Raw genomic sequence first — 22,418 nt, 5'->3', positions numbered from 1 at the left:
AAGAAGGCTTGTTCTGTTGACATGAAATTATACCTAATTGGATTGGTCTCCTCCATCTTCATTTTTGTATCAGAAAAAACGAAAAATCTCGGGAGGAGCAGTGTAGCATACATACCTTGGTCAGAGAAATCTTTTGAAACAGGTAGTGTTTATGAAATTGACCACCTTGAAAGAAATGAGGAGATTTTCACTCGCTACCTCTAAACTTGAACACTCAAACACTCAACAGAAGCTTCCGGTGGAAGGAGGTAAACCCCGCTGACAATGCATAGCATCTTGCTATTGGATGATGAATGAGAACTTAACTCAGGTGTCATAGCCTCAGGTGGAGGCCTGTGAGTAACTCTTACTGACAGGTAGCAACCAAGGAAAGGAACTACATTTAATTCCTGGGATTCACCCTCATAGTCTTCCCTCTAGATTCAGAGAATTCATTATTTCTTCTCCTGCTCAAAGTTAACTCCCACATATGAGCTGTTGATCACATCTATTTCATCTCCTCTGGGATTTTACTACATCAACTATTCTTTTATTCCCTCTCTCATATATTCAGCTTTTCTATAGACCAGCCCCATCCCCACAGCATGGAAGTGTGTTCTTATTTCCCATAACTTCCCATCCTCCTTTAGCTGAGACTGCTCCAGCCCCCTTTCTCCTTCTCTTCTTAAATAGCTCTTCAAAAGAACTGTATTCACTTCTGTTCTCCAATGTCTCACCTGTATCTTACTGTAGTTAGACTAGACCCACCATATCCTTGAAACTGCAGTGATAAAGACCACTAATTGCCCAGTCAGCAAACCCAATGGCCAGATTTAAGTCCTTGCCTTACTTAACTCTCTAATTGATCTTCAAAAATATTATAAAGCAGACACAGCTTTATGTACTTTATAAAGTATTAGCTTATTTAATCCTATAACAATCCTATAACAATGGTACCTACAACAATGTAGGTACCATTATTATCTCCATTTTGTAGATAAACAGAGGCAGAAAGAGAAATTGAATAATTTGCCCAGGATCACCAACATCTACTCTTTTATTCATTTAATTTTTTTGTTTGGTTCTTTGGTCGATTGTTTTCTGAGATGGCAACAGTGGTAATCATGGTAGCCTACCCCCATTACCAAAGATGTCCATGTCCCAATCCCTGGGACCTACGAATGTGTTAGGTTACGAGGCAAAGTAGAGTTAAGGTTGCAGATGGAATTCAGATGACTAGTCAGCTGATAGTTGCATAGTCTGGATTATCCAGGTGAGCCCAGTATAATCACAAGCATCCTTAAAAGTAGAAGAGGGAGGCAGGAGAGAGTCAGAGAAGGCCATGTGATGACAGAGGCAAGATCAGAGTGATGTGCTGGGAGATGGACTCTACCTACTGTTGCTGGCTTTGAAGATGGAAGAAGGGGTGAGCCCCATGGCTGAGTGGTTAAGTTCGCGTGCTCTGCTATGGCAGCCCAGGGTTTCTCTAGTTTGGATCCTGGGCGTGGGCATGGCACCACTCATCAGGCCACGTTGAGGCAGCATCCCATGTACTACAACTAGAAGGACCCACAACTAAAAAAAAAAAAATACACAACTATATACTGGGGGATTTGGGGAGAAAAAGCAGAAAGAAAAAAAGAAGATTGGCAACAGTTGTTAGCTCAGGTGCCAATCTTTAAAAAAAAAAAAGAAGATGGAAGAAAAGGTGGCCTCTAGAAGCAGGAAAAGGCAAGGAAACCAATTCTTCCCTAGAGGCTATAGATGGAATGATGTTTTCCTGACACCTTGACTTTAGACCAGTGAGACGTGTGTTGGACTTCTGAACCTACAGAACTGTAAGATAATAAATTTTTGGTGTTTTAAACTACTAAAGTTGTCGTGATTTGTTATAGCAGCAATAGGAAACTCATACAATAGCCTATCCTGGCTGTCCTCCTACTTCTCTGACCATTTTTTCTCGGGGTCATTTTCTGGTTCCTCTTATTCTGATCACCTAGCAGTTTGTGTTCCTCAGAGCTCTATCCTTAGCACCTGTTCTCGTCATATACATTTTCTCTGGGTAATGTTAACCATTCTCATCATTTTGTCCACTATCTATACTCTGACTTTCAAATCTCTAATTCTAACCCAAACAAAATCCTGAACTCAAGACATGTATATCCAATAACCTCCAAGACCTTCTACCTCAATGCCTAACAGGCCACTCAAACTTACTGGATACCCTCCTCTTACAAAGCATCAATTCTTCCTGTATTTTCTGCTTGGGATCTATATTACTTAAGCCAGAAGCTCAGAAGTCATTTTTTAATCTTTCCTCTTACTCATCCTCTAAAAACCAACAGTAGATAAATCCTGTTGATTTCACCTCTTTGGTATCTCTCCAAACCATTTCCTTCTCTCTGTCCCCACCATCACTCCTCTACTTCATTACTTGCCTGGTTCTCATTACTTTCCTAAACTTCAGCAACAGCCTTCTGACTTTTTGCCCATCCTGGGCCCCGTCACTCACCCATCCCAAACTATTTTCCATATAGCCACCAGAGGTACTTTTCAAAACACAAATCTAATCATGTTACTTCATTGCTTAAAATTCTTTAGTGTTTACTCACTCCCTCAAATGCAAAACAAGGCAAAATAAGATCTGGCCCCAGGCCAGCTCTCCAGCCTCAGAGCTCCAGTCATACTGAAGTGCTTGTGGTTTCCTGCCAAGCTGTGCTATTTAATGCCTTGTGCCTTTGCATCCTGTTCTCACTATTTGGAATACCGTTCTCATCTTTTCTGCCAGCTATCAGCTCAAGTATTACCTCATATGTGAAGCCTTCTTTGCTCTTTCCAGGTAGAATTAAACACTCTCTCTTATGTTCTTCTGTACATTTCTGTTAGAATACCTTTTACTCACTACTGTATCTATTTTCTTGTCTACCTTCTCCATTAAGCTGCAGCTCTCGGTGAGTAAGAGGCAAGTTTTATTCAACTTTCCATTCCTAGCATCTAGCATAAACCTGAGTATATACGAAGCATGTACATGTTAATTGTTGAATACGAGAAAGATTTCATGATTAGAGTCAAAGGGAAGCAGAGAGGTGAGGGGCTATTAGAGAACTCTGGCTATTGGAGGACATGATAAAATGTTGTTGAAGCAGATAATGTGAAATTGAGCTTCATAACCCTTTGTGGTCCAGTCACTAATTTGGGAAATTAGTCAATACTCCCTGTGCCTAGCTCAAAGTCTGATATACAACATGGTTAAGCAATATGTATTAATTGTAGGATTGAATATACAAAGGGATGAAGAAGGAGAGACCATGGTGGGGGTAGGGGTCTGCTAACTGGGAAGGAAGAGTGGAACTTAGATACTATTACAAGGAGCAATGTCAAGAGCATAGGCATGGAGGTGGGAATGTAGCAAGTTAGAGGAACAAGGAATAGAGCCATTGGATGGTATAAAGAGGGCAATGAAAGATGAGAGGCGAAGACAGGGAGATACGTAAATAGTGGGGACAAACCTAGAGGCAAAGAGACTCAATGAGATAGCTCACTGGTCCGGGTATGAGGTAATGCAGGCCTAGACCAGGAGTTGGTATGGGATTAGAACAGAAAAGAGCTGTGTGAAATGAAGGAATGATTCTTGAGAGAACTTAATGAGTGACTTTATATAGAAAAGAGAGGAAAGAATGCAGAATGATTCCAAGATTTTGAACCTCAGAGAAATGACCAAATTAAACAAGCCCAGAAAAGATTGCTGGCATTGCAATAAAATGGAAGCATTTAGCTTTCCCAATAGCTTTAAAAGATTGTGATACAGTTAGGACGCATCATGACCCTTTAGAAACCAGATTAAGATAAACAGATTTTCCTATAAATTTTTGTAGCAGTCATTTAGTGTAATCTACAAATTAAACATTACCATAGTTCTCTTTAATCTTTTCCCTAATAACAAAATAAATACGTGATTAATAGAGAAAACTTGGAAAACACAAAACGCAAAAGAAAAATTATCCATAATTCTATTATACAACTATAACAACCAAAGTCAAAATTTGGGGATACAACATTTGGATTATTTTTTGATGTATTAATATGTCTTTTTACATACTGTTGTTTTTCAATTGGAAATATCATTATTTCTTCACTGTCAATATTCTTTGACTTGTTTTTTAAATTGGCTTAAATATTGCATATATATTTCCTTGTTCTAAAAATATTCAACCGTGCAGAATTACTCTTCACACAGGATTCTCTTTACATAGGACCTTTCCATTCGGATCCTCCTTCAATTCCATTAATGCCATCTTCTAAAGGAACCATTGTTAACAGTTTGTATTTATTTTCAGAAGTTTCAGCACACAATTACATTCACACACTTTGTATTTACAAACATATATTTATACATATATAGATCTATATATATTGTGTGTTTATGGATCTCATGCATACGCATTTATACATATATGTATAACATGATGATACTGGCTGCATAGTATGCCATATTAATCGTAAATTAATACACAGTTGAACATTTAGAATGTCATTTTTGTGCTTTAAAAAATAATGCAATTAAGAGCATCCTAGTCTTAATTTAGAATTTATTGGGAATTCTTTTCATGTTTCATTGTTAAACATGATATTAGTTTAGATAAATATTCTTTGTCATTGGAAAGTAGACTTCCTGTATCCCAGTTTACTGAGATATTTTTTCTTTAATTATGAAGAGTGCCAAATTCTAGCAAATACCTTTTTGGTTTCTACTGAGATAGTATTACTCCTTTGACTTATCAGTGTGATGAACCATATTAACACATTAATCAATAATCTTTCCCACATTACTGGATTAACCTTTCTTGGTAAATGTTGTTACTCTTTTAATAAACTGTTGAATTCAATTTGTTCATATTTTATTTGGGGTTTTGAATCTATATTCACTTGCTGACATATTTGACTTGACCAGGAACCTGCTTCTAGATGTTTAAAGGATGTGTCATTACAGATATCAGAGGCTTGAAAATAGACACACACTCGGTGGCCTCGGAATCTGGGATGCCTTCCACATAGCTCTTGTAATAAGCAAGTGCTTTAGTTCCTCTTAAAAAGAGGGAAGAGGACTTCCAGCTCCTCCTGTCCTAGGTGATTCCACCTCCTCCCCAGGCCTCTAATTTGGAGGGCAGGGCCGCAGAGAGAGAGTCTGATCACAGCATCAGTACCCCCCTCCACTCAATTCCATATAGCCTGGAATCTTGCAGAGGAAACGCTTGTTTTTGCATATCTTTCTTTAAGACTGGCCAGCTGGGAGCCAGCCACCTCAACTTTTTGAAGAGAAACAGAATCTAAACAAATTTAGAATAAAACTAAAACTGCAATGCATTTGGATATCTTGAATCCTTGGTAGCTTTTCATATAGAAAACTTAAGATGATTCTTATTCAGTTTTGAAAACTGAGTTAATATAAAAATATATTCATTTCTATAAGTTATAACGTAAATGAGAAATAGTGATTTTTTTTTTTAAAGAATAATTCTTCTTCCTCACGCTCAGGACTAGTAGAGCTAGAGGGAAGTTACTTTGAGAACGTACTGTTTGATGTTATCTAGAGACGGCCCGTGCTGTGGATAAGACAAAAGCTTCTTAAAGGGGCTGTGGTCAGGGTAAAGTTAGCTTGTGACAATGGTTTTTGAAGCATTCTAACGCACACTTTCTCTGCTGGGATACAGGAAAGTGGTATTCTTTTTTTCCACCCCAAGTGTTATCATGACACTCCCTGTGACTAACTCATCTGTTGATTGGGGTTTGTTGTGAGGATTAAATGAATTAATATATGTAAAATATCTAGATTATTGCCTGGCAGATAGTAAGCCCTCAATAAACATTAGCTACTGTTAATTATTATGGTGTAAGCAGTTTCTGACATGACTCCCATTGATCCCCACCTCCTGGTATTTATAATCGTGTAATCCCTTCCACTCGATTATGGTTGGACTTAGTGACTTGTTTCTAATGAATAGACTATGGCAAAAGTAACAAGATGTCAGTTTGTGATTATGTTACCATAGACTGACTTCCATTTTGCTGGACTCTCTATTGCCTTTCCAGCTTGCACACTTTGAAAACTGCCCTGCTGGCGCAGAATTAAGGGAGCTTCTGTCCAACAGCCTACCAGAAGCTGAGTCCTGTCAATAACCATATGAGTGAGCTTGGAAGTGCATCCTTCCCCAGTGGAGCCTTGAAATAACTGTAGCCCCAGATGACACCTTGATTGCGGCTTATGAAAGACCCTGAAACAGAGGACCCAGCTAAATTGTACCCAGATTTCTGACCCACAGACACTGTGATGTTGTTTTAAGCCCCTAAGTCTTGGGGTAATTTGTCATGTAACAATAGATAATACAACTTCTATTAATACTGTGACTCTTAGCAGTATACAGAGTTAAGACTATAGACTCTGGAGCCTGACTCTGGAGTTTGAATTTCAGCTGTTACTTGCTGTTGACCTTGTGTAAACTACTTAATCTCTCTGTGCCTCAATTTCCTCATCTGTAAGATGGGAATAATAGTTATGAAGAGTAAATGAGATAGTACATGTGGAGACTCTGGCACATAGTAAGTGCTATATCTGTTGGATATTATTATTTATACAAGGAAGAAACTAATGTATAGACTTTTACTGCTAGTAGTAGCCATCAGCTCTGGTTTTCTATCAAAGTCTTTTGCAAACAAGAATACCTGCTGGTTTTAGTTGTTTGTGTGTGTGTGTGTGTGTGTGTGTGAGGAAGCTTAACCCTGAGCTAACATCTGCGCCAGTCTTTCTCTACTTTGTACGTAGGATGCCTCCACAGCACAGCTGATGAGCAGGTCCGCACCCGGGATCCAAACCCATGAACATGGGATGCAGAATCCGAGTATGTGGAACTTTAACCCCTTGGCCATGGGGCCAGCCCTCCCAGTTTTAGTTTTTAAGCACATTCGTCCCAGTGCCGAAGTGAACAGAAAGAACAATGGTTTCTACATTATTTCACGAGGAGGAATTGGACGTCCTCTCAAGTACGTCTTCTTAAAGGTAGGGAATTGACTTAGTTCTCTGAGAGAGCAGTGAAATCCCATGGCCCTTGTCTTGCACCCTCAAATACTATACATTACTTAGCTGGCTTCAGTAGACAGAGGAGTGCACCCTTAATTTGCACTCACAGTTCTGATGGTGGCAGGTTCAGCACAGGCCTAAAATTAAACGCTGAGTCAAATGGAAGCCAAAAAAGTCATCAAGTTCTAGTAGTCCAAGAAAGAGCTGGGCAGAGGCAAGGTCTAAAGAGATAACTTCAGTAGGTAAGAAATTAAACCTTGAGCCAATATAAGACCGGACAAAAGGAAACTTGAGAACAAAGAGGTCATTTTTTGAGGCAAAGACTAGGTAACAAAGACCTCTAACACACAAAAATTATACGTTACATTTGCATAGCACTTCAGAGCTGACCAAATGTTTTCACGCAGTATTCAATTAGATCCTCACAACCACTGCGTAAGGCAGCACTAATGTGTTATCCTCATTTTGTGATAAGGCAATGGAAGCTCAGAGGGGTAAAGTTTCCTATTTGAGGTCACACAGCCACTGAGTGGGATGAGATTCAAAATTTCTTTCTGAGCTGGGCATAGGACATTCAGTCTCCCAGAGCTGTTGGGTTATTTTTATCAGTTTCCATATCATTCAGGCTAGAATTATTTAGGACTTAACATTCCTGGCTAGGAATGGACCGGATGTGAGCAGGGCATGGCAGATACCCTATAAGTGAGCTGGGATTTTGAGTTCCATGTAGGTTTATGTTATTCCAGTTAACAAACCCTGCTTTTCTCTGTACTATTTCTGCTCAGGAGCTATTTTGTGACACTTTCTCAAAAGATTTCCCCTGAAATTAATTAAAAATCAATAAGAAAATGTTAATGGGCATTTAGAATGATGATTCCTCACTTGAAAACTACCCTACACTACCTACCTGTGACATTTTCACAGTATTTTATGATATGACCTTAGAGATTATTTCAATACAGAAACACCATTTGGTATAATGAGAAAAATGGCCCTGGATTATGCTTTTAAAAAACTGTACCCATTGTATAATATTGTAATATGAAAGTTTTTACCTAACCTTAAATTTACATATATATATATATATATAATTTTTTTTTTTTTTTTTTTTTTGCTGATGTAGAGTTTCTCTGAGCTAACATCTGTTGCCAATCTTCCTCTTTGTTTCCTGTTTTACGTGAACCACTGCCACAGCACAGCAAGTGGTGTGGTTCCATGCCCAGGAACCAAAGCAGGCCACCAAACCTTAACCATCAGGCCATTGGGACTGGCCCTTAAATTTATATTTTGAAGCAAATAGTATATATGTCAGCTTTATATTTCTTTGCCAAATACTATGCATCAGTAATCTGTATAAATGATCCATTACTATTAAATATCAAGAATGTGCCTGGGACCCAGAGCCTTCCCTAGTAACCACTGTCAAGAAAAAGATGTAAAGTTGTCATGTCCATGTTAAGAATTCTTTCCTCTCCTCCTAACGCTCAGTGCCTTCATGATGTAACTGGCTGAGTGTTTCTCACTGGGACATTCCATTCAGATGTGCCATGCTCTGGAATGGCCTCATGATTTCAGACCTTTCTGTTACTCACCTGATCCACTGAGTACCAGATACTATGTTAAGTTCTCTGGGAATATGGTGAGACCGCATGCAAACACACTCATTGAACGACTGTTTACTGCCCTCATGAAGCTTACATTCTGATGAGGGACTCATCAGTAAACAAGCTGACAAGATAATGAAGTAAAATGTATGGTATATAGGGAGAAGTGCTAAGGATTTAAAAAATCAGAAAAGGAGTTTTTAAAGGGGGGTGATTTTGAAGTTTTAGATAGGTGGGCTGGGAAGGCCTCACTGAGAAAGTGAATTTTGGGTAAAGAAGTAAGGAGAAAGGCTAAGTGGTAGGACAAAAGTCATGCTACCATGAAAGTCTGTAAAAGATGCTTCAGAAACACATGATGATGGTGATGCAGCCAACACTTATATAATACATATTATATTTCAGGTAGTGTTCTAAGCACTTTATATAGATTAATTCATTTAATCTTCACAACCACCCCATTCTAAGAAAGCAATCAACTGTGAGAAAGCAATTGATTTGAAGTGGGATTGGGAAAGGAGATCAGGAAAGGCTGCGCAGAGGTGATGACTTTCAAGTTGGTCCTAAATGGTGAGAGTTGAGTATTGGGAATAGGGAGCTACTAGATGCTGGAATGTAGTAAGAGAAATAGAGACAAAGAGAAACATATACAAAGTGCAGAGACAGAAATCTACTTGGTATGACTGGGGAATGTGTCTGGGAGTCAAAGCCATTTTTATTTTTAAATTTTTAAATTAAAGTATGGTTGACATACAATATTATGTTAATTTCAGGTATACAGCGTAGTGATTCAATATTTATCTACATTACAAAATGATCACCACAAGTCTAGCAACCATTGGTCACCATAAAAAATTATTACAACATTATTGACTATATTCCTGATGCTGTATATTACATCCCTGTGACTTATTTATTTTATACCTGGAGGTTTGTACCTCTTAATTCCCTTCACCTATTTCACCCGACCCCCTCTCTCCCCTTACCTCTGGCAACCACCAGTTGGTCCTTTCTATCTATGAGTTTGTTTGCTTAGTTTTGTTTATATGTTTGTTTTGTTTTTCAGATTCCACATACAAGTGAAATCATATGGTACTTGACTTTCTCTGTCTGAGTTATTTCACTTAGCGTAATACATATATATATGTATACATACACCACATCTTCTTTATTTATTCTTCTATCAATAGACACTTAGATTGCTTCCATATCTTTGCTGTTGTAAATAATGCTGCAACAAGATAGGGTAGATATATCTCTTCAAGTTAGTGTTTTCATTTTCTTTGGGCAAATACCCAGAAGTGGAATAGCTGGATCATATGGTAGTGCTATTTTTAATTTTTTGAGGAACCTTCATACTGTTTTCCATAGCGGCTAAACCAATTTATAATCACACCAACACGGCACAAAAGGTCCTTTTCTCCACGTCCATGCCAGCATTTGTTATCTCTTGTCTTTTTTGGTGATGGCCATTCTAACAGGCTTGAGGTGATGTCTCATTGTGGTTTTGACTTGCATTTCCCTGATGATTAGTGATGTTGAGCATCTTTTCATATGTCTATTGGCCATCTGTATGTCTTTTTTGGAAAAATGTCTTTTCAGGTCCTCTGCTCATTTTTTAAATCAGGTTTTTTTCTGATATTGAGTTCTATGAGTTCTTTATATATTTTTTATATTAACCCCTTATCAGATATATCATTTGCAAATATCTTCTCCTATACAATAGGTTACCTTTTCATTTTGTTGATCGTTTCCTTTGCTGTGCAGAAGCTTTTTAGTTTGATGTAGTCTCATTTGTTTATTTTTTCTTTTGTAGCCCTTGCCTGAGGAGACAGATCCCAAAAAATGTTGCTAAGACCAATGTCAAAGAATTTACTGCCTATGTTTTCTTCTAGGAATATTATGTTTTTAGGTCCTACATTTCAGTCTTTAATCCATTTTGAGTTAATTTTTGTATATAACATAGTAACATAGTAGTCTAGTTTCATTCTTTTGCATGTGGCTATCCAGTTTTCCCCACACTATTTATTGAAGAGACTGTCTTTTCCCCATTGTATATTCTTGCCTCCTTTGTCATAGATTAATTGACCATACAAGCATGGGTTCATTTCCAGCCTCTCTATTCTGTTCCATTGATCTATGTGCCTGTTTTTGTGCCAATGCCATACTGTTTTGATTACTCTAGTTTTGTAGTATAGTTTGAAATCAGGGAGCATGATACCCCCAGTTTTGTTCTTCTTTCTCAAGATTTCTTTGTCTAGTCAGGGTCTTTTGTGGTTCCATACAAATTTTAGGATTATTTGTTCTAGATCTGTGAAAAATGCCCTTGGTATTTTGATAGGGATTGCATTGAATCTATAGATTGCTTTGGGTAGTAAGGACATTTTAACAATATTAATTCTTCCAATCTGTGAGCCCATATATCTTTCCATTTATTTGTGTCATCTTAAAATTTCTTTCATCAATGTCTTATAGATTTCAGAGTACAGGTCTTTCACTTCCTTGGTTAAATTTATTTCTAGATATTTTATTCTTTTTGATGCAATTGTAAATGAGATTCTCTTCTTAATTTCTCTTTCTGATAAATCATTATTAGTGTATAGAAATACAACAGATGTCTGTATATTAATTTTGTATCCCAAAACTTTACTGAATTCATTTATTCTAATAGTTATTTGGTGGAATCTTTAGGGTTTTCTGTACATAGTATCATGTCATCTGCAAACAGTGACAGTTTTACTTCTTTTCCAATTTAGATGCCTCTATTTCTTTTTCTTGTCTAATTACTGTGGCTAGGATTTCCAATACTAAGTTGAATAAAAGTGGCAAGTATGGGCATCTTGTCTTATTCATGATCTTAGAGGAAATGCTTTCGGCTTTTCAGCATTGAGTATGATGTTAGCTGTGAGTTTCTCACATATGGCCTTTATTATGTTGAGATATGTTCCCTCTATACCAACTTTGTTGAGAGTTCTTATCATAAATGGATGTTGAATTTTGTCAAAAGCTTTTTCTGCATCTATTGAGATGATCATATGATTTTAATTGTTTTGTTAATATGGTGTATCATGTTGATTGATTTGTGAATATCAGACAATCCTGGCATCCCTGGGATAAATTCCACTTGATCATGGTGTATGATCCTTTTAATGTATTGTTGAATTTGGTTTGTTAATATTTTGTTGAAGATTTTTGCATATATGTTCATCGGGGATATTGGCCTGTAATTTTCTTTTTTTTGTCATGTCTTTGTCTAGTTTTGGTATCAGGGTAATGCTGGCCTTGTAGAATGAGTTTGGAAGCATTCCTTCCTCTTCAGTTTTTTGAAATACTTTGAGAAGGCTAGGTATTAACTCTGCTTTAAATGTTTGGTAGAATTCAGCTGTGCAGGCTTCTGGTCTTGGACTTTTGTTTCTGACCTTGGACTTCGAGAGTTTTTTGATTACTGATTCAATTTCATTACTAGTAATCAGTCTGTTCAGATTTTCTGTTTCTGCCTACTTCACTCTTGGAAGATTGTATGTTTCTAGGAATTTATCCATGTCTTCTAGGTTGGCCAATTTATTGGTGTATAATTGTTCATAGTAATCTCTTATAGTCTTTTGTATTTCTGCAGTGTCAATTGTAACTTCTCTTTCATTTCTGATTTTGTTTATTTGGGCCCTTTCTCTTTTTTTCCTCGATGAGTGTGGCTGAAAGTTTATCCATTTTGTTGATCTTTTCAAAGAACCAGCTCTTAGTTTCATTGATCTTTTCTATATTTTTTTAGTCTCTGTTTCATTTATTTCCACTTTGATCTTTATTATTTCCTTCCTTCTACTAACTTTGGGTTTTGTTTATTCTTCTTTTCCTAGTTTCTTTAGGTGTAGGTTAGATTATTTGTGACTTCTTATTTCCTGAGGTAGGCCTGTATCACTATAAACTTCCCTCTTAGAATTGCTTTTGCTGCATCCTGTAGATTTTGCAATGTTATGTTTCCATTTTTATTTGTCTTGAGGTAGTTTTTAATTTCCTCTTTGGTTTCTTTAATGATCCATTGACTGTTTAGTAGCATTTTCTTTAGATTCCACTGGAGTCAAAGCCATTTTTAAAAATAACTATGCCTTGATATTTTTCTAAGGGGAGAAAATTCTTTTTTTATTGAAGATAATAGCACAAAAGGACAGGGGAGGAAGAGTTTATATTTATGATGGCACAAAGGATCCTTTTAGGCTCTAGGCTTTACTGGGATTGAGAGGGTAGAGAGAAAAATACCTCTACCCACCACTGCTGACTTACCTCAGATAGGCCAGAATTCAAGAAATCAAACAGTAGAAAAAGCACTGTCCATTCCCATCATCCTTTTTTCCAATCAGGCTGATATGATTGACTCTCAGATCATTTAAGTGGCTACCTCTTTGCCTAAATACTGGGCTAACTTTGGTGGTGCCACACGGTATACACGAAACATCCTTGCCTTCTGATTTTTGTGTACATGTCATATTGATTTTCAACATCCAAGAGAATTTTCAAATGCTTCATGAATTTTCTCATATTTTTTTCAAACTAACATTGAAGTTTTTTATGCCTCTTGATGAATATTGTGCTAAAGAAATTCTCCCTATCTTCATGCTTCTTCAAAAACTCCCAGTAAGAAAGACAATGATAATTTGAATATTTTAATTTTATTACATGAGCTAAGAAATTACTTCAGCATGATGCTGTCACAATTTTTATTTCAAATATCAATGAATGGAAAGAGGTTTTTCTTGTGAAATTATGAGTCTCTTAAAGGACAACAGATTTTTCTCCTGAAGTTGCCTACAGAGCTGCCTAAACCTTTGCAGTATTTTAATAAGTACCTTTAACTACTAAAAATTCTTCCTTCTGGATGCTCTTATTTTTTAAAGCATAAATGCCTCTGAGAATTTATTTAAATCACACAAGGATTAATCTATTGGCTGTAGAACAAAGGGCATCATCAATGACACAAGTAGGTGACTTTTGTAATGAAAATAAGGAGTTTGACCTTATGTCTCAGTTTATGAATATGCTAATAACTATTAGCTTGCTCTGTTTTGTGGATTTTTGTTCCAGCTGCTCTTTAAGAACTTTGAAATGGCAATTTGCCAGGTGACTTTCTCTCTCAAAAGCAAGGCACACTTATAATAATATTTGAGTAATAAAGACAACAGTAGACAAGCAGAGGAAGGAAGAGGCAAGGAGGAAATCATTTCAAGGTTTGTCTGTGTCTCCATGTTTATTTTTTAATTAAACCAAAGATATAAAATGACCATCATTTGTGCAGTATGTTAAGTTTCAGTTATATAAACAAATAATGAAAACATTTGAAAAGATTAAAACACTAGCCTTGAGTTATTGCAAATAGCAACAGTGTCAATACTGCATACACGTTACTAAAACTAAATTATGGAATTCTCTAACCAGAGTGAATAACTAAATTATTAAAATGAAATCATTGGAAGAAATCTACACCAAATAAACCATAATTTGCTATGGAAATGAACATATTTCACAGGGTTCCACACTTAGTCCCCTTTTCCTCTCCTTTCTTCTCTGTTCCCCTCAGCAATATTCTGCCCATACCTGTAACTATCATCCATGAACTGATCGTAGCCAAATCTCATCCTCATCTCTGACTGCTGATGTGAGTTACAGACTTATCTGTTCAATTACTGTATCATTCTAGATTGGGGAACCTGAAAGGTAATATATTCTCAAACATTCTCCTCTTCTTTCTCCTCCCAATTTTTGCTTAATGGCACCATAGTTCATCCAAGCACTAAAGCCAGAAACCTTTGAATCATCCTAGAGACCCCTTCTCCATCAGTGTCCACATCCCATTGGTTACTGTCTCCTTCTGCCTATTCTACCTTTTCAATGTCCCTGAAATGGTCTCTTCTCTCTTTTCATTGTCATTGCCACATTCAAGCCCTCCTCATTGTCTCACATGACTCCTAACTGTTGTCCGTACCTCCAGCCCTTCCAGCTTATTAGCTATGTTTTGACCAGAGTGAACTTGAGAAAATGCAAATCTGATCATGTCATTCTCACACTTGTCATCCCAGGTCTTGTCATCACTTATAAGACAAAGCTAAAATGTTTTAATACAGTCTGTCCTCTGTCCTTGTTCCAGCCTCATATGTTGCTTCTACGTTGCACCTTGTGTTTTGCAGCCATGTTGACTGACTCATGATCCCTCGATGATCTTCTCTTTATCTTTACATACCATCTTCTGGAATGCCTTTCCTCTGTTTTTGTTTTTGTTTATTTTGAGGAAGATTAGCCCTGAGCTAACTGCTGCCAATCTTCCTCTTTTTGCTGAGGAAGACTGGCCCTGAGCTAACATCCATACCTATCTTCCTCTACTTTATATGTGGGACGCCCACCACAGCATGGTGTGTCAAGTGGCGCCACGTCCGCACCCGGGATCTGAACCAGCGAACCCTGGGCCACCAAAGCGGAACGGACGAACTTAACCGCTGTGCCACTGGGCCGGCCCCTCTTCTTTCTTTTTTTTAAAGGTTGGCACCTGAGCTAACATCTGTTACCAATCTTTTTTTTTCTCTTCTTCTCCCCAAAGCCCCCCAGTACATAGTTGTATATTCTAGTTGTAGGTTCTTCTAGTTGTGCTATGTGGGACGCCATCTCAGCATGGCTTGATGAATGGTGCTAGGTCCACACCCAGGATCCGAACCAGTGAAACCCTGGGCCACTGAAGTAGAGCGTATGAACTTAACCGTTTGGCCGCAGGGCTGGCCCCTCCTCTGTTCTTTATTCAGAAAATTTCTTAGCATACTTTAAGACTCAGCTCAAGTATAGCTTCCTTCAGGAGGCATCTTTGAGCTCCACAAGCAGTTAAGCACATTCTCCTCTATGCTTCCATAGTCCCTGGTTTGCGTTTCTAACATAACATATATCGCACTTTGCTGTAATTATTAATTTATGTTTCCCTCCCTAAAATTTGACTTCTAAAAGGTGAGAACGGTGCTATACTCATTCTTTCATCCCTAGTGCCTAGGATATAGCCAACAAGTTAATAGAGCCACACTATATACCAAGCACTATGGGAGGTGCTGGGTTCCAAAGTTAAATAACACAAATAGCATAGGGCTTGGTATGTTCACATATCCACCCATATATCTACACGCCAATCCTTCCTTCCTTCCTTCTGACCATCCATACATCCAATAAGTATTCGTTGAAGGCCTACTAAGTTCCAGTACTGTGTTCTCTAATGGTAAACTAAACAGTGTGATCTCTGTTCTTGTGAAGCTTATCATCTAGTAAGAGAAATAGACATTAAGAGAGTGAGTGTATAAATAAATTATTGCAAACTATGAAAAGTCTATGAAGGACAAGAACAGAATATTACAAGAGAGGAAGTTATATGAGGAAGGTTCTTTAGATCAGGTGGTCAGGGAAGACTGCTCTGAAGAAGTGGCAAGTCAGTAGACAGTAGGCTCTAAGTGTTGGTAGATAAATGAATGAAATCAAGTTTTAAGTGTTTTTCTGGAGGAAGCATATTCCTTTGCACTAGCATGCAAGAGATGAGCAGGTTCCAGAGGCTGAATGTTCACAGGTGCTGCAGCTTCTGAAAGGTGGAGACTGCTTTCTGTCAGGGCCATGGCCTTCTTTCATTGAGTTGGTAAACACATGGCTGTGGGCAAAAGAGAAGAGAGGGAGGATGTCTTCTGCCTCCCGTCCCTGAGGTCTGAGTCAATAAAGAGCACAATAGGACTGGAGGGGATTCTCTCAGGAAGCCTTCTTCAACAGACAGCTTTACCAAGGACGGAGGCCGCTTGCTGGTCTACAGTGGATTTCCTTCCTTTATTACTGTCTTCAGTTCTTCCTTTCTACTCCATGTCTCAGCCAATGAACTTCCTTCTGGGCTGGACTCTCTACATGAAATACTTTTTCCTTTCTCTCCTCACTTAGGTAACTCTTATTCTTTCTCCAGGTTTCTGCTTAAATATCCCTTTTTCCAGAAAGTAGTGCAGATCTCTATTTACTTTACTTCCATCCTTTCATCCATATATCCAGTCATTGACCCAATTCCGTTTTAAAACTAGAACATGCACATGGTAAAAACAAACAATCAACGGCAACAAAACAGGCTTACTCTTTAGATGTAGCTCCTTTTAGCCATTTCTGATTTTAATCTAGTAGATACCATTATAAACTCTAATTGCACCTCTGTTCCTTGCTTTATAAAATTTGACCAGTACCTATTGGCTTTGTGCTGTAAAAGGTAAAGAATTTGGTGCACTTATATTCATTCCCCCTTCTCTTTCCCTCTCTACTTTCAAGTTTTGGTTAGGTATATTTTTAACCTATTTTACTGTTTACCTTTATAAATTTGTGATATTTTATAGTTGTATTTAATAATTCCTTGCTCTAAAAAATGAGGAAATAAGCACATCTCTATTTCCTCTGCATGTATCTCTCCTGTCCCTTCTTCCTTTTAGCTTATTTTAACTATTCCATTACTTATATATTAAGGCTTCTATTATTTTCTTTCTATTCTATAGAAAACATACTTGTTTTCCAATCATTTCCTATAATTTCTTCTAAAAATGGAAAACCAATAAGCTACATTTGCAATATTGAGTATGTAAATATACATGGGAGAAGCAACTAGTGTGATTAGACTCACATTGACAGAAATGTTTGTGTGATTAAATCTGGCCCTTTAGAACGAGAATGTTCCAGGCATTCTCTTTTCTTTCACTCCAAAAAATGGCTCAAAATTAATTGTTTCCAATTGTCATTTTTTTTTTTGACAGAAGAAATACATGCCCTCATTTTACAATTAAGAACTTCTGGATTTGAATCACACAATTTGTACAATAAAAACTCCTTTCTGTGATTTCCTAGGCACATTGCAGAGCTGAGAGCCTGAAACCACTCAACTCCCAGGTCAGTGCCATTGTTTCTTGAATTTCTTTTTCATTTTACTGTAGTATACCCTCAAGTAATTTTTTTCCAGGAAGGCTGCATGGGACATAAACTTTCTAAGTGCCTGAACAACAAAGTGGCACTATTGTGTAGCAAGGAAGAGTGTGTGCTCTGCAGCCAGACTCCCTGGTTCAAAGCACACTCTGGGGGCCGACCCCGTGGCCGAATGTTTAAGTTCTCGCGCTTCACTTCACCTGCCCAGGTTTCCCCGGTTGGGATCCTGGGCGCGGATGTGGCACTGCTCATCAGGCTGTGCTGAGATGGTATCCTACGTAGCACAACCTGAGGTGCTCACAACTAGAATGTACAACTACGTACCTGGGGGCTTTGGGGAGAAAAAGAAGAAGAAGAAAAAAAAAGATTGACGACAGATGTTAGCTCAGGTGCCAATCTTAAAAAAAAAAAAAAAAGAAAAGCCCAGCTCTGCCTCCTATGAGTGACACGATCTTTGGCAGGTTTCTCATCCTTTCTATGTCTCTATTTTCTCATTTGTAAAACCAGGGATGATAACAGTACCAAAGTAATTGGATTGTTCTGAGGATTAAATAAATAAGTTAATAATTGCAAAGAACTTGGAGCTGTATCTGGTTCATAGTGAGAGGTCACTAAATATTAGCCATTACTATAAGCCTGAAAATGTCATTATTTTCCCTCACCCTTGACTAATAGTTAATCTGAGTATAGAATGCTAGATTCAAAGTCATTTTCGCTTAAAGTTTCACAGGAACTTGTGTTGCTATTGAGATAGTTAATTTTATTTCCTTTAGAAATAAAGTAGATGGCCTACTTTTTTATTTTTATCGTTTAACTATTCTGGGCTATTTTTTCTTTGTACTCGAAATTCTAAAATTTCACCAACGTGTGTCTAAGTGTAGGGTTTTTCTTTCATACTCATTAGTACAGTGAGCTCCTTTTCTTCGAGGATTCTAGTTTTTTTTCCAGTGACGTTTTCTTCTATTATTATTATTTTCCTTCCCTGCATTATCTCTGCTCTCTTCTTTAGTAATAGCTACCATTTCTGCAACTTTATTTTCAAGATCACTAATTTGGTCTTTAAAGTGGCTCATTCTATTAATTCTATTACCTAGCTTTTCTATTTTGTTTCTTCTAACAGTCATATTTTAAGATCTCTTTCTTATTTTCTTATTGATCTTTTTATAGCAGCCTATTCTTATTCCATTCTTGAAAGATCCTCTTAAATCTCCTTGGGAATACTATTTTTAATTTATGAAAGTTCTTTTCTGTTCCTTGCATCGTTTCTTTCTTCTTGATCAATTGTTGTTTGTTGTTTATTGATCTTTTTCTTTCGTGCTTTAAGTTTTCTTCAAATGTTTGGTTGCCTGTTTATGTTCAAGGATAGAGGACCATCTTGATTAGCATAGGTGGGCAGCCTGGCTTTGTGTAGGTCTGATTACAGTTGGATAGGTCTGATTACCCAGAAGCCCTCTCCCCTGATAGGGCGGGCTGACCTCGGGTAAGTGGGTAGTTCTCGTGGATCAGGCATCCTTTACAGTCAGTCCCCAGACAAGGGTTGGGCGGGCAATGGCTAACGTGAGGAGGTCTTTTCTCTTGTGTAGGGCTGATTCTGAGCTCAGCCAATCGCAGTGTTCTAGGAGCCTCTAGACCCAGCACACATACTTGTATGTTCTCCTCTCTATTTTTCTTCTTCCTCTTTTTTTAGGAAGATTGGCCCTGAGCTAACATCCCTGCCCATCTTCCTCTACTTTTATATGTGGGACGCCTGCCACGGCATGGCTTGACCAGCAGCGCGTATGTCTGCACCCGGGATCCAAACCGGCGAACCCCTGGCCACTGAAGTGGAACATGTGAAATTAACCGCTGAGCCACTGGGCCGGCCCTTTCTCCTCTCTAGTTTTATTTCGGAGGCCCAGAGTTACTTCAGGCTCTTTTCTACTTTCTTCTCTAGCCTAACAGCCACACCCAGTGGACATGAAATGCTGAAATCAGCTGCTCTCTGTTTATATGAGAGAGGCTGCTCCTCAGCATTTCTGCCCTTCAGCCCAAATGGCTTGATCATGGTACCTGCAGACGGTGAACTTGGGTCTCTCTGGGAAGCTGCTCAGAAGAATGCCTCTTATCTCCTCTGCAGCTTTGTTCTATGCATATTTGGAGTCACGATTTCCTTTGTTCTGGTTTATCTAACCATTTGAGGCCATCTGTTTTCTAACTTCTAGAAAAACATTTTTTCTCACCTCCTGAAGTCATGTTTTATTCCATGGATTTATGCTGTTTTATATTATTCCTGGAATTTAATGAGGTCATGAGAGAGAAATGAAAAATGCATGCTCGTTTAGTCACTGTCTTAGTCTGTTTCGGCTGCTGTAACAGAATACCATAGACTGGGTGATGACTTAATGACAGAAATTTATTTCTCAAGTTCTGGAGGCTAGGAGGTCCAAGATCAATTCACTGGCAGATTTGATGTCTAGTGAGGTCCTGCTTTCTGGTTCATCGATGGTGGTCTTCTTGCTGTGTCCTCACATGGTGGAAGGGACAAGGGAGTTCTCTGGGGTCTCTTTTATAAAGGCATTAATCTGGGGGCTGCCCTGTGGCCCAGTGATTTAGTTCACGTGCTCTGCTTCGGTGGCCCAGGATTTCACCGGTTTGGATCCTCGGCACGGACATGGTACGGCTCGTCAAGCCATCCTGAGGCAGCGTCCCACATGCCACAACTAGAAGGACCCACAACTATGTACCGGGGGCTTTGTGGAGAAAAAGGAAGAATAAAATCTTTAAAGGCATTAATCCCATTCATGAGGGCTCTGCCTTCATGACTAGTGTCCTCCCAGAGGCCTCATCTCCTAATACCATCACCTTAGGGGTTAGGATTTCATCATATGAATTTGGGGGGACACAAATGTTCAGTCCATTGCAGTCATCTTAAACCAGAACTTTTCCACTAATTTTTTAAAGTTACATTTAAAAATTTTTTTCATCTTTTGAATAGGTAATACATTCACATCATTTGAAATCACAAGGCATAAAAGGGGGCTACTCTACTTTTAGGAAAACCTCTGGCTTAAGACCGAGGCAGTTCCTTCAACCAAAAATGAGAAATTTATTTACTTTCTCCTTACGAACAGCAACAGAAAAAGCAATCTTGCATTTCATGAAAAGTTAGTTGTGATCCTAAACTTTTGATTTTTTGGATGGGGTTGATCATAATTAGGAGAATTCCTAAGCAGGATTAATAAAAAGTGTTTCTTTCGCCCCTGCCCCCATCTGCCCAATACCTCCCTGTTTCTCCAAAAGTTGACTGCTATTGTGAGTTTCTCGTGTAGGTTTCCAGAGATTTTTTTATATCAAGCAAATGTGAATATATATCTTCCTTTATTTAAGACAAATATAACGTATTATACACATTGTTCTATATTTTGCTTTTTTCTCTTAATGTACCTTATATTTTTAAATAAAAAACTTCACTGTTTTTTAATGACCATGTAGGATTCAATTTTATGAATATGCTATAATTTATTTAATCAGTTACTTAAAACATTACTTCAGTGAATCACAGTGTACATGTGGTATTTTGCATGAGTGAAAGTATATTATAGGATAAATTTAAAGAAGCACATCTGTTGGTGCAAAGGGTACAGGAATTTCATATTTTGCTAGATATTGCCAAATGGACCTCGATAGGCATTGTACCAATTAACACTCCCACTAGCAATTTTTGAAAATGTCTTTTTTTCTCCACAAATCTCCAATACAGTGTATTATCAAGCTTTGAGGTATTTGTTACTATGATGTGGAAAACAGCATCAATATAGTTTTTATTTGCATTTTTCTTGTTATAAGCAAGGTTAAAAAAGACAGAAAGAGATATAAATTTGTCTACACAGTATATTTCTCCCCATATTTATTTAGTAACCTAATCTGTTGCAGCTAAAAGGAAGAACATGGGATCAATCTGGAGAAATTTATCCATGTCTTTTTTAGAAACTGTATCACAGATTATGTGAGTTATTGTTCATATATGCTAACTACCATGACTATTTAATTTAATTAATTTATTTTTTATTGCAGTAACAGTGGTTTATAACATTATATAAATTTCAGGTATACATCATTACATATTTCAATTTCTGTGTAGATTACAACATGTTCACCATACAAAGACTAATTACAATCCATCACCACACGTATGTGTCTAATCCCCCTTTTCGCCCTCCTTGCTCCCTTTTTCCCCTCTGGTAACCACCAATCCAATCTGTTTCTGTGTGTGTGTTTGTCGTTGTTTTTATCTTCTACTTATGAGTGAGATCATATGGAATTTGACTTTCTCCCTCTGACTTATTTCACTTAGCGTAATGCTCTCAGGGTCCATCCATGTTGTCACAAATGGGTGAATTTCATTGTTTCTTATGGCTGAGTAGTATCTCATTGTGTATATACACCACATCTTCTTTATCCATTCATCCCTTGATGGGCATCTAGGTTGCTTCCAAGACTTAGCTATTGTGAATAATGCTGTGGTGAACATAGGGGTGTATGTATCTTTATACATTCATCTTCTCATGTTCTTTGGATAAATACCCAGCAGTGGACTAGCTAGATCATATGGTAGAGCTATTTTTAATTTTTTGAGGAATCTCCATACTGTTTTCCATAGTGGCTGCACCAGTTTGCATTCCCAACAGCAGTGTGCAAGGGTTCCCTTCTGTTCACATCTTCTCCAACACTTATTGTTTCCTCTCTTGTTAATTATAGCCATTCTGATGGAAGTGAGTTGATATCTCTTGTAGTTTTTGATTTGCATTTCCCTGATATTAGTGATGTTGAAT

General features: G+C 37.8%; 1 long non-coding RNA gene across 1 annotated transcript in view; it reads left to right on the top strand.

Annotated features, from left to right (window-relative positions):
* The first annotated feature begins 6,896 nt into the window (after positions 1 to 6,896).
* LOC139083559 (uncharacterized) overlaps positions 6,897 to 22,418 on the top strand; it is a 51,549-nt gene continuing 36,027 nt past the window's right edge. Inside the window, exons 1-2 of the long non-coding RNA XR_011540391.1 lie at positions 6,897 to 7,033; positions 17,533 to 17,574. This is a non-coding gene — a long non-coding RNA (uncharacterized lncRNA). The remainder of the gene's footprint in view (positions 7,034 to 17,532; positions 17,575 to 22,418) is intronic.

The sequence above is a fragment of the Equus przewalskii genome, chromosome 5 (assembly GCF_037783145.1).
Source record: "Equus przewalskii isolate Varuska chromosome 5, EquPr2, whole genome shotgun sequence".
Classification (NCBI taxonomy): domain Eukaryota; kingdom Metazoa; phylum Chordata; class Mammalia; order Perissodactyla; family Equidae; genus Equus; species Equus przewalskii.
Note: the sequence above shows the minus strand (reverse complement) of the source record. Positions and strands in the feature narration are given on the sequence as shown.